General features: G+C 48.1%; 1 protein-coding gene across 4 annotated transcripts in view; it reads left to right on the forward strand.

The window, feature by feature from the left end:
- Nucleotides 1-13474, forward strand: part of Abr (ABR activator of RhoGEF and GTPase) — a 205384-nt gene that overhangs the window by 95374 nt on the left and 96536 nt on the right. The gene's annotated exons all lie outside the window — the stretch shown is intronic.

A 13474-nucleotide genomic window follows, 5' to 3' on the forward strand; every position in this document is an offset into this window, starting at 1 on the left:
AATGGAGATCTTTTTTAAAGGTTAAAAACTCATTCAATTTTATGTCTTACAGGGCTTATACTGAGTTCAATATTGTATAACTATTACCTCAACTGTGAACCTAGAAACTTCACCCACTTGTGAAGGAGATGTATTTTTGCTCTGGAGTGTGTTACTGAATATGTTAAAGCTGTAATGAAATGCTTCTTCTAATCATGTAGTTATTAAAAAAATTTTTTAAAAAGTGTACTTGGTTTGGTGAGCAGGCTTTGGCCATGTATAGTGGCACATGCCTTTAATCCGAGCACTCAGGAGGCAGAGGCAAGCAGATCTCTGAGTTCAAGGGCAGCCTGGTCTACATAGTGAGTTCCAGGCCAGGTGGGGCTACAGGGGACCCTGTCTCAAAAAGACCAAAGGAAAAAAGAGCAGGCTTTAAGTTGGGGGCTCATTTATTACCCAAATGGCCTTGGTTGATACCCGGAACCTCTCTGAGCCTTAGTTTGCTCCCCCTTTATGTATAAAGTGTGGAGATAATACGGCGAGTAATAACTACTCTGACAACCTCCCCGCTTGCAAGGCTGAAATGAGATCCCATCTGTAGGCTTGCTGTGTATACCAGAAAGTGCAATACAGATAACAGCCAGCATTTACACTGGAAAGTGCAGTAAGATAACAGCCAGCATTTCTGTCTGTCCTCAGCCTGGAGACTGGTGAAGATGCTCCATTTTCTACACAGGGCCAGTTGGCACACCCCCTTCCCCATGTCCAAGACTTGAGATTCCTTTGTCTTTGACTTGGAGCCCTGGCCCTCTCCAAGAGGCCACAGACTGCACTGTCTCACTTCCCAGAGGGATCCTGGAGGGGGATGATCAAATCCTCATCTCCATGGCAACCAAAGAGGCCTTGCTGAACCCCCCCAGAGGGCCTTGAGTGTTCCCAGCATTGAGGGTAGAGCCAGAATTGAGAACTCCAGTGACTTCAGCCACACCTCCAGGAATGAGCTGCACCATGTCTTTCCCTAGGTGTCCAGCTGCCCCTGTACTGGGTTAGTGCATGGATGAGGGCAGGGGTCGTTCTGTGCTCCAAGTAGTTGCTTCATGTTGACCCAAGCGACCTGGGTGAACGAGCTGCCTTCCATACCTCCAGTGTACATTGTATGATCAGATTAGACCAAAGCAAAGCCCTTCCCATCCTCTGCCTCCTTCCCTATCCCCAGGCAAACTCATAAGTCCCTTAAGACTTGCTGCAAGCCCTGTCTCTTGCTAGCAACCTTCCCTGTGCTTAGTGATTTGATGGCCTGCTGCTGATGGTGTCCCAGGACTGCTCCAGAGTCTGAGTTCCATTGGGCTTTCAGGGGTGGGATCTTCGAGTTCTTGTCTTAAACTGGTGGATTTCCTCCTTCCTGTGAAGTAGAATTTCCCAGGACTGAGGCAGAGGAGTATTAATAGCCTTGATGCTCAGGCTACAAGCCCACATCAGTTCAGCTTGAGTCTCCTGGATGGAAGCAGGTCACCGGGAGCTTCCCAGCTCCCCAGGAGATTCCCTCACATGTGAAGTTGGGAACCTATGTCTTAAAACTCAGCCTGTAACTCCAGTGATCCCTGATGCTTTGTTCATGCTGAGGCTACTTAATGGAGGCCAGTCATTCACAACTGGGTCAGCTGACAGAGGGAGGTTTGCTGTGGCCTTAACAGTTGAAAGTTCCACTGAACCCTGGTTTTGTAGTTTAAGGACCTGTGCTGGATAGCTTTAGTGTCAACTTGACACACCTGGGTTGAGGGAGTCTCAATTGGGGAATTCCCTTCATTGGACTGGCCTGTGGCGATGTCTCCGGGGCATCTTCTTGATTGTTGAGTGATGTGGGAGGGCCCAGCACATTTTGGGTGGTGCCACCCCTGGGCAGGTGGGCCTGTGCTGAATAAGAAAGCAGGTTGAGCAGGGGCCAGGGGAGCAAGCCAGTAAGCAACATTCCTCCATTGTCATAGCAATGAAGAAACAAACTAGGACAGGACCAGAAGATCCTTGAGGTACTCAGTGCTGAAGAATGAGATTGGGGTTGTATTGATAATAGCTACTGTGTATTTAGTCCTTTCCCTGGGCCAGGTTCCTAGCATTGCATATATTTTTCTCATGACAACGCCATGAAAACCTCATGAGCACTGGGTTTAGTGGTGTACACCTATAACCCCAACACTTGGGAGGTAGAGGCAGGAGGATCATGAGTTCAAGGCTGGTCTTGGCTATATAGCAAGTTTGAGGCCCATCTGAGCCCAATGAAGCTTTATCTTAAGACAAAAAGGGTGGCTTGGGATGTAGCTTATTTGGTAGGCTCAGTTCCCAGCACCCCATAAGCCAATTGAGGTAGCACACACATATAATTACAGCACTCAGGAGGTGGAGTCAGGAGAATCAGGAGCTTATGGTCATCCTTAGCTTGAAGGGTCAAGGCTAGCCAAGGTTATATGAGACCCTGTCTGAGAAGAAGAGGAAAATAAGGGGGGGGGGCAAAGCTCATGAAACACAGACATTGTCATTCCCCATTTTACAGATGGGAAAACTGAGGCTCTGCATGGTTAAGTAGCTTGTCCAAGGTCTCATGGCTATTAAGTAGGAATACTGAGGATAGGACCTGAGAGTGGTTCCACAGCCTGCACCCTTGACCACTGTGCTGTCCCAGCCCTTTCTCCTCTTTCATCATTCTTGGAGTAGTAGGTGCTTAAAGGAGGTCACTTGTGCCAGGACAACACCTCAGCTTGCTACTAGGCTGTGACCAAGGGCTCCTAGTGGTCAGCACAGATCCCCTGGGCTGTGAAGGTGTTAGTCTTCCACTCTCCTGTGTCCCCTACGTGCTAGCTCAGCTTCTATTCTGCCCCAGATACCATACCATGCTCAGTTCTTTAATGTCACTCTCAGATCTGCCCTGTGATGTGGATATTGCCCTTACCTTATAGATGAAACACTGAAGCTCAGAGAGGCTGTGACTCAAGCACAAAGTCAACCAGCTGTTAATCTAGAGCTGGCACTCAAACCCAGCTTCATAGTCCTCAGCTCTGACATAGGTGAGAAGACACTGGATTCTTTTTTTTTTTCTGCCTTTTTGAGCTAAAAAAGGCTGGCCTTGAACTCACAGATCCACCCCCTTCTGCCTCCCAAGTGCTGGGATTAAAGGCCTGCACCACCACGCCTGGCCCGACTTTGGATTCTTTAGTGTGTCTTGGGAACTGGCTTTCCATCAGAGAGTTCAGGTCAAGCCAGTAGCAGAGGGGTATGGGAGACTGTGGAACTAGGCTTGCATGTGAAGGACTTGAGAGTTCAATAAAGACCTTCAGCCTCAGAGCAGACAGATGGTGGGAACAGAGTAGAAGTTGGGATACCCAGAAGGCTGAGCCGTCCCAGGACAGAAGTCGTCACTGGGACTCAGGCTAGCCCTGTGTTTGTAGGACAGTACAGGCAGCCAGAAGACATGGTGTTGACTCCAGGTAGTCTGGTGCAGGGAGAATGGGCCACTCAGTGAACATAAGTCCTTCTTTCAATGGCTATGGACTCTGCCACAGCCTCATTCCTGACGGTCTCCTGCCAGTCTGCCTCCTCGAGCCATGCCTGTGCTCAGAACTCTGGAGACCAGCCTGAACTTAGCCTCCGTTCTGACCTCCTAGCCTTCTGCTCTGAAGAACTTAAGAGTTTCAGGACTGAGAAATGACTGCTTCTTTCAGGAGGAGGGGCCTAGCATCTCCAGAAGCCTCTGCCCCAGAAGGACTGTTCTCTGTGACCTTCTTCCCTGGAGCATGAGCAGCAGTACTCATTCTTCCCTCATCCCAGAAGCTCTCCTGGCCTTTTCACGGAAGAGTCACCATCCTTGGCTGTCTCTCTCTTCACTCCCTTCGCTAGTGGTCTTGGCCTTTGCTTCTTCCAAGTCTCTGAAAGTGCTTTCCTAGAGTCCCTAGTCTCCCCAGATTCCTAGACCAGTGAGCTCTTCCATCTTGAATCTCTTCTGGACCTGTACACCCTTGTTCTCTAGATTTCAACCTCCCGTGGCTTCCATGACAGCCATTCCTCGTCCCCTCCTTAGTCTCCAGAAACTCCTTCCTGCACTCCAGTGCCTTTGCTCTGCCTACCCTTTCTTCCTCATCTAGGTGACTCTAGTCCAGCCTCAGCCCAACTTCTCTCTGCCCTCTCTCCCTGACCTGCAGGCTGCTGGCACCTGTTGTCAAGATACCCTGGGTGGTTACACTATCTCCCACATCTGAATAGACCAAAAATGATCGGAAAGCCAGTCAGATCTTTCACCATGCAGTGCTTATGTGAGAGTGCTCACTCTGGCTGGACCTAAGCCATCCATCCATCCATCCATCCATCCATCCATCATCCATCCAATCAAGAGATCAACAAATGGGACTGGAACAGTGTAAGAACATGGGCTGCTCTTGCAGAGGGACGAGGGTTCATTGCCCAGCATCCACATGGCAGCTAAAAACTGTCCATAACTCCAGTTCCAGAGAATCTGATGCCCTCTTCTGGCCTCTGTGGGCATTGCATGCACCGGTACACTTGCAAGCAACACAGTCATACTCCTAATAAATAATAATTAACTTAAAAAGATCAACAGGCTGGGCGTGGTGGTGCACGCCTGTAGTCCCAGCACTTGGGAGGCAGAGGCCAGCCAGCCTGGTCTACATAGTGAGTTATAGGCCAGCTAGAGCTATAGGGAAACCCTGTTTCCAAAAAAAAACAGAGAGAGAGAGAGAGAGAGAGAGAGAGAGAGAGATCAACAGATACTCATTAAGAGCCTGTCATGTGTTCTGGTATTATTATAAATTCTGGGGATGCAACAATGAATAAAATGGACAAGAATCCATGCCCTTCTGGAATTTTACCTCCTAGTTTCAATGACATGATGAACAGTAAGGATGGCCTCAGAATAAATGTTAGAAGATGGAGTAAGGGCTTATCCAGATGCATGGGATAGAGCATATTGTGATTTTAGGTGGCATTCAAGATGGACCTAACCAAGGAAAATCTCTCAGCAAAGGTTTGAAGGAGGTGGAGAGTTGGCCATGGGGCAAGTGAAGAGTGCCTGGCTGAATGAAGGTCTGAGGTGCCACCAGGAGTCCATTTAGGAAACTGAACAACATTCAGGGTGTGGTGACTCATGCCTGTAATCCCAACACTTAGGGGGCTGAGAGTCCACATTAGCCCGAGCTATAATGTAAGATCCTGTCAGAAAGCAAAACAAAACAAACCAAGAATACATTGCAGAGGCCAGGTGGAGTCATAGCTTATTGTGGAATACTTGTCTAGTATGTACAAAGTCCTGGGTTTGATCCTCTGCACCTCATAGAAAGGGAAATGGGGGGCGTGAGATAACACTGTTGGGGGAGGGACAGGAGCATAGAGACCCATATGGATGGAGTTTAGGTTCTCTGGGAAGAGTTTATGCTACTTAGAACAGGTGGTAGTGGTACAGATGGGAGGTAACTATGCTGGGTGTGTATTCCACAGGTAGAACCAAAAGGAATTTCTGACAGGAGTGAATGTGGGTGTAAGAGAACCCAAATGACTGACAAGGAGGGTAATGCCTCTAGCTGAGTTGGGAAAGCTGTGGTACAACAGCTCTGCAGCACTTTGGTTAGACGTGTTACATTACGATGCGTCTTACATGTTGAACTTGAGTAGACAGGCAGTCTGGGTACAGGAGAGAAACGTGGGCTGAATATATACCTGAGAGTTGTCAGTACATAGATGGTATTTCAGAGTACAAGCATGGATGAGGGTAAGAAAAGAAGTTGGGAAGAAGTCTAAGCTCCGGTGGCCCAGTGTAAGGGGCCAAGGAGACAGGAGGGCTCAGCACGGGGTAAGATACCCCCTCCATCTTGATTGACTTAAGTTTTCTGAAGCTGCCTTACTCTTTGGGCTTTAGTGGTTCCCAGTTACTGGCCAGATTGACTCTAGAGTACCATGTGCTGGACCCTCCAGAGCCTGATCTCCCTGGACCTCAACTTCAGTCATATCAGTCTACTCTCAGTGCATTGGGAAGACTGGGTGCCCCATCTGCGTGCTTAGCCTCTCAACATGTAGATGTCTTCTTTACCATCCCCCCTTTTGGGGGGCTATTTGAGTTTTCTTGTAGCCCACAGCTGGCCTGGAACTCACTATGTACTAGGCTGGCCTTGATCTCAGAGATCCACCTGCCTCTGCCTCTCCCTCTGCCTCTGCCTCTGAGTGCTGGGATTAAAGGTGTGAGGCACGTGCCACCATGCCCGGCCTCAGAATTCCCCTTTGACATTTGTTTCTTTTGTTCTTGGCCATCCTTGAGAGCAGTTGTCTGCATTGTTTTCTGTGTCTGTGTGGCTCTAAAATACATGATACACAACATTGGTCTTGGCATTGAATTACCATGTTCAGTCTGCTTTTCCACCTAGCCCCACAGCCATGGGCAAGTAGTTTTAACTCCCTATGCCATCATTGCCTTAATTGAAAATGGGACCCACAACTTACTTGATCCTTACATTCCTAAAACTTTTCTTTGAGACAGTGTGTCATGTAAAACAGGCTAGCTTTGAACTGGCTATGTAGCCCAGGCTAGGCTTGGACTCTCATTGATCCTCCACCTCCAGAGTACTAGGATTACAAGTGATTGCCTGGCTCTTCTTAAAACCCTTTATGTGAGCATGGGACATGGTGACACATGCCTTTAATCTCAGCACTTGGAAGACAGAGGCAGGCAGATTTCTGTGAGTTTGAGGTCACCCTGATCTCCATAGTGAGTTCTAGGCCAGCCAGGGCTACACGCTGAGACCCTGTCTCAAACAAAAACAAAAACCAAACCTTTTATGTGTCAAGTGTGGTGATGCTTACATACCTTTAATCCTAGCACTCCTGATGAGGCAAGAGGGTTGCTGTGAGTTCAAAGCCAGCCTGGGATACAGAGTGAATTCAAGTTCAGCCTGGGATGCACAGCAAGACCTTGTCTCAAAACAACCAAACTGAACCAAACAACCAACCAACCAAACAAACAAACAAGAAAACCATACCTTTTAAAGTACACCAACCTTAAGCATCCAGCTGAGTGAACATTTGTCTCTTGGTATAAATGTCACATGAATCAAGATATGGAACATTCCCATCACCCCAGGAAGTTTCCTCATGCTCCTCCCAGTCAGCACACTGCCTCCCTCCAGCCCTTGGTTTTGCCTGTTGTTAAACTCCATTTAACAAGAGTGCTATGCTGTGTACTCTCAAGTCTGGCTTCTTTTGTACCATATAAGTGTCTGTAAGATGAAACTTTATGGATGAAATGAAGTAGAACAGTCTAGTACCATCCAGTCACAAAGGACAGTGTGCAAACATTGTCTCAGGAGTTCTTAGAGCAGGACAGCTCTCTGAAGACTTTTGATGTTGCTTTGGTAGGATTGCTGGTTAGGTCTGGGCTTACCTCGATTCTTCTCCCCTGCTTCCCCCCATCAGCTCCGACGAAGAAGCTAAATATATCACTTGACTGCCAGCCATGGTGTCATCCCTGCTGGGAGGGCAGGATCACTCCACACCTGGAACTATATCCTGCACCTGCAGATTCTTAAGAGTCCTCAGGAAGAGGAAGAGAGGGTCCATATTTTCTGTCAACATCTGTATGGGGCTTGGGGGACCCCAGTGCGTCTTCTTGACCTGGCCTATTGGTCTTTGGTTTAGGACAGCCTCAGGGCAGGGTTGTAAAGAGTGCGACCTCCTGCCAGTTGGGTACTTCAGGTGGTGGGAATGAAGGGTAGTCACTTGGGTTTGGACCTACCTCCCACTGGTCAGTTCTTGTCATTGTTTCCATTTGTGTCCGAGGCCCCATGGCTATTTAGCTGCTGCCTGCCTCCTACAGCCCTATTATTTGGTCATCTGGTCATTCTCAAATACACTGGCTTTATTACAGGCTTTCTGAGTGCCGTGGAACTTTCTGTGTATAGATCAGGCTGACTTGGAACTCAAAGAGATGTGCCTGCCTCTGCCTCCTGAGTATTGGGATTAAAGGCATGTGCCACTAGACTAGGTTCATTACGGCTTGGAACAGGTAGCCCATATTCATATGTGGTCTTTTCTGTAGGTGATGCTCAGCATCATACACAGGAGTGTGTGTCAGGAGGAACTGGTGAGAGGTAGCTATGTTCTGTGTCTCTGTGGCTGAGGGTCCTGGGTTAATGGGCTGGTTCAGCAGAGGCCTGAATTCTGCACAACCTCCAGCTTGGCTCAGGAGCCCCTTGCTATGCTGATCCATGTCCCCTTGTGCAGTACTGTCCCTTCGTCTCCCTGCTTGCTCACTCAGTGTTCTAGCCATGATGGCTATTTATAGTCCCTTTAAGGGATCCTGCTGTTTCATACTTGTGCCATTGCCAAGCCTGCCAGAACTCTGTTCTTGGCCCCCACCTGCCTGGCAAGCACCCACACATTGTTCAAGAGTCAATTAATAATATTAACAATAGCAGCTAGGATTTATTGGTTGCTTACTATGTGCTAAGTGCTTTGCTCGGTTGATCTGCATCATCTTGTTGAATCCTTACAGGCCCTGGACTCTCTATGCCTTTCCTGTCCCCCTTTGCATTCATTGGTTGATCCAGAATCTGTTGAGAAGTGGCTGCCTGGTACAAGGCCTTCTTCTAGGGCACAGAGAGGTTGAGAGTGAAGGAGCATGGATGAAACTTAAGCCTAGCCTCATGTCCTTGCTCTTAGCAAGTGCTAATCCCTCAGGTTTTTGCAGAAGCCCTTCTAGCTATCCTTCACCCCTCTTGTGCCTCACTATGCCTATGAAGTTTTATCACTAGTCTTCTTCTACTGGGTTATAAGGGTATCACTTAGAAAGGTGTTTATTTTAAGTAGCTGAAAACCTGATACACAGGTGCTAACTGTAGTGTGACTCAGTAGCTCACAGCTCACATATTCATTCCTGACTTTTTCCTCTTGGCAGTTGTGTAGCCATTGTAGCTCCTATCATCACATCCAGGTTCAAGACAAATCATCAAATTAAAGGCTTTAGCAGAGAGTCTCATGGTCCAGAATGGTATCCAGTGGCTACTCCTTGTTTTAAGAGAGTCAGAGAACATAGATTTCTTTCCTGGGACAGAGTCTTGTTGCTGCTTTATAGAGAACCAAGGTAATGTAAGCAGAGAAGAAGGTAGATAGTGTGGAAGATGAGCAGTGTTTGCTAGTGTCCTGGGGAGCAGAGAGACCACGAATTAATGTCTTTCAGGTTCCCAGAATCTAAATGCTCAATATTATTGCTTTTTGTTTGCTTATTGTTTTTTGGGGGGGGTGGTCTTTGAGACACTGTTGCCCCACTTGGCCTGGAACTCGCTGTGTAGACCAGGCTGGCCTCAAACTTACAGAAATCCAGTTGCCTTTTCCTCCCAAGTGCTGGGCTTAAAGGTGTGTGCCACCATGCCCAACTTTTATTGCTTTCACTTTGATTAGCTCATTTTTGTTTGTTTTTGTTTTTTCGGGGGGAAGGGTCTTTCTATATCCTAAGCTGGCCTTGAATTCATGATTCTCCTGCCTCAGTCCCTTAAGTGCTAGGATTATAGATGTGAGCCAACATGCCAAGATTTTGTAGTGGTTTTATATGTAGTCTTCCAAGCTTTCTTCTGCATGCATCCAGATCTTTCTATTTTTTTCAGATCATACTACTGTACTTTATAGTTATTAATCTCCTTTTCACTTATGGTGACATACCTCACCCACATAATTTTAAATGGTGTATGTTAGTCTGTTTTGAAGACAGAATTCATTCAGCCATTTCCCTATAATTAAGCCTTCAGATTGTTTTTAATATTTTGCAGTCATAAACAGCTCCGTGGATAACTTTCTAAGTCTATCTTTATGAACATTGATAGCTAATATCTTAGGACACAGTTTTAGATTATGCTGGGTTAAAGGATGTATTGACTACTAAAATATTTGTGCTGGTTACCAGATTAACTCAGGAAAGTTGTGGCAGTTAAATACACCCTCTGGGAGTTTCTGAGAGTGTGTGTTCCTTCACAGCTTTGGATTTTATTATTTTGTGTTGCTGAGGATCACCCTCAGGGCCTCACATATTCTAGACAAGAGCCCTACTATTATGTTTAAGATCTTGCTGATTTGATAGGAAAATTACTCCAAAGGGGAAGGAAAAAGTAGTTTGCATCTTCCTTGATTACAGTGACGTTAACCTTTAAAAAGAATATACTTGGCCATTTGTAGTTCTCTCTCTTTTTTTTTTTTTTTTTTTTTTTTTTTTTTTTTTTTTACAAAAAAAAAAAAAAAAAAAAAAAAAGAGGACGATAAATCTTTCACTGTGATATATCAAAATAAGCTGGCCTTGAACTCACAGAGATCCACCTGCCTCTGCCTTCCGAGTGCTGGGATTAAAGGCATGCGCCACCACGCCTGGCTGTAGTTCTCTTTTTCAAAAGATCTTTTTTTAAAAGATTCCCCTAGGCTGACTGACCAGTGGGCTTTAGGGATCCTCCTGTCTCCATGTACCTGCCGCCCCCACCCCCAGTACTGAGATTACAGGCATGTGCCATCATGCCTGGCTCTTTACGTGAGTGATGGAGATACAAATCATGTTCTCATGCTTGTGTGGCAGGCACCTTACCAACTGAGCTTTTTCTCCAACCCTAATATGCCTCTTTTTATTAGCCATTCTCAGAGTCTCCACACATGTTCACTTAACCCATCCCCCTTTTGAGACATGCTATGTAGCTCAGGCTAGCCTGGAACTTGCAGTGACCCTCCTGCCTAGCCTCCCAATTACCAGGATTACAGGAATGAGCCACCATGCCCAGCTCTGCCACTTGACAGCTCATTGGTGAGTGCTTAGTCACATGACCCACGCTCCTAGGAAATGTAGTCTATTCACTAGCCACTGAGTGCAGTGCTACTTCAAATACAATGGGGTTTCTGTTACCAAGAAGGGAAATGGAGTTAGCTGTCAGCAACTTCACTGACTTTCTTTCTTTTGAAACCTGGTGGCTAAGCCACAGCCACTTGGTGTTCCTACTCTTGGCTTTCATGGATGGAAGCCTGTCTGTGCCTGGCAGGCTTCTTTCCCAGCTCTCCTGCCTTCCTGGTGGGTTGACTTCTCCATCTTCTTCTTTATCTCTTTTCCTAATAGAATTGTTTTAAGCTCCCAGAGTTTTATGGAGGGTAGGAACAAAAGAGGAATGACTTGGGAATGTTTACAGAAAGCTCTGTGCCTACCCCATGTCCGTACTCTGTGCCACCCTCCTTGGTCAATTTGTCCCATGGGTGAGATTGAGGATAAGGATTTCTCAGGAGTAAGATTCAGAGGGGTCAGGATAGCCCTTGGAGACTCAGACCTGGGTCCAGTCCTTTCCATGCCTGAGGCTTGGTAACCTCATCCATGAGAATTACATCAGAGAGGTGGTTAAGTTGAGCAGGAGATGGTGGGGTCTGATTGTGCATACTTGGGAAAAGCCTTATAGAGACCTTCCCTGTGGGAGGTGGAGAGCCAGGCTACCTTTCTTGTTGGCCCATCTGTGAACCCTGCCTTTGGGCAATACTTAGAGAGTTCCTGTGACCTCTAGAATGGGTCAGCCTGATGGAACTGAGCCAATGGCTAGGCCAGGGTCCACCATAATTCACCCACAGTCTTAGTTTCAGCATAAACAGGGAGGCACAAACCACCAGAGAAGAGGTCAGTGAGGCCAGTTATTTCTGTGTCTACCCAAGTGAGCAGCTCTCTCCAGAGAGGCCCCATGCAGCCACGCTTCTCAAATGGGATGCTGCGCCCCCTTCCTCTTGCCCTGGCAATTCCAGAGTTAGCGTACCATCAGGCTGGCTGCCCATAGATACAGATCTTGTGACCTCCAGGGCAGAGCCTCTGAATCCCAGGTACATGAGGGCATCTCAGTGACTGGGTATCATGAGGACCTGTGGGTCTTTCTGCGTATGCCTGTTTTGAAGAAACATAGCCCATATCTGCAGACAGCTTAATGGGCATCAGCTGAGCCCTGGTGGAGGAAGTCAGCCGGAACAGGTACCGAGAGCTCAGGAGAATCTGCTGCCTGCCAACAACCAGATTGGACTGAGTATGACCATGGCCTGGTGACCTGGTGACACCATTCTCAGGCTGCTGGTTGCCTGTGGGCTAGTGTTTTGGGACAGAGGAGGAGGAGGAGCCAGGGTCCCCACAGAAAGCTTGGCTTTCTGTGTTCTGGCTTAGATCTCAAGCCCAAGACCAGCAGTGCATCCCTCTACTTGCTCACTCTGCCACTTGTGCTTACTGAGAGCCTGCTATGTGTCAGCCTGTGAATGCTGGGCACCTCGCCACAGTTGAAATACCCAGTTCCTGCCCCACAGCTTCCAAGAGGCCATGTGCTGTTGGTGCTGGGAGCTGGGATGCCAGGGAAGACATCCTGAAGGAAGGGCTCATCTGAGCAGATACTGGGACAGGCCCAACTGGGCTGGCTCCTCTACTATACTGGCCATAATCCCAAGACCCAAGACCCTGCAGAGACTCAGGAACCATACAATAAATCCATGTAGCTGTGGCAGGACAGCCTGTTCTAGGGCTCTTTGTGTTCCTCTGTGCACCATGGTGCTGGCTCCTATTGGTTTTTAGAGCTTGTGCCCTTGACCTCTCCCTACTGATGACTTAGAAACTTTGGTCTTTTTCCCTGAACCAGGAGGGGGTCCAAGACAGAGGAGACCCTGCACCAACTCTGCTTCCAGCAATACCACTGTATTCTCCCAGACATCCTAGCAATGGTCTGGGCTGGTGAAAACAGAAGTGTAAGGGTAGAGGTACCTAGCTCACTGGCCAGTTTCTGGCCACAAATGATGCAGGGGCCTTAGTGAGGCCTTTCAGTAACTCTGGTGGAAAACCTGGAAGTACCCCCCGGCCCCTGGTGGCCAGCCCTACTGTCCCTAGGATGGGGTATCTGTGTGGGCTCTGGAGCCTGTGTGGTGCTGGGAGCACTGAGGGGTTAATGCAGCTCCATTTCTATCACCTTCCCTCCTGCTCTGAAGGAAGCCTGTGTTGAAATTATAGACATAAGAGCTGGCTTTTGAGGAGACTGCTGCTCACCCTGTCCCTGCCAGGCCTGGGCACAACCCTCTCACCCACGCCTGCCTGCCTTGGGCTCTGTCCTACATGCAGAGCCTCATTCAGAGGGGTGAAGGCCTCCTAGGGTACATTTTCTGGGCCCTCCCTACCCCAAGTCTGCCCTCCTCACCCCCCAGGGATTGAACTCAGTATACAATGGTACCCAAGGAGGAGGGGCTGAGGAAGTGACATCGCTTGGCCCGCCCCCACCTCCTTTTTCCCTATAAAAAGCAAAATGGTGACTCAGAGAAGAGAGTTGGAAGCGGCCTGCCTCCTGCTCCCACTGTTAATTTTTAGACGTGGAATTAGGCAGGAGGCAAAGGAAAAGCAGCTCCAAATACGCGGCTGACATGCTATTAGGCGGGTGGCAACAGCAGAGCCGCTCCTCCCCGACTCCCAGCAGCCTCTGAC

This window comes from Nannospalax galili, unplaced genomic scaffold, assembly GCF_000622305.1.
Source record: "Nannospalax galili isolate Female #2095 unplaced genomic scaffold, S.galili_v1.0 scaffold212, whole genome shotgun sequence".
NCBI classification, from domain to species: Eukaryota; Metazoa; Chordata; class Mammalia; order Rodentia; family Spalacidae; genus Nannospalax; species Nannospalax galili.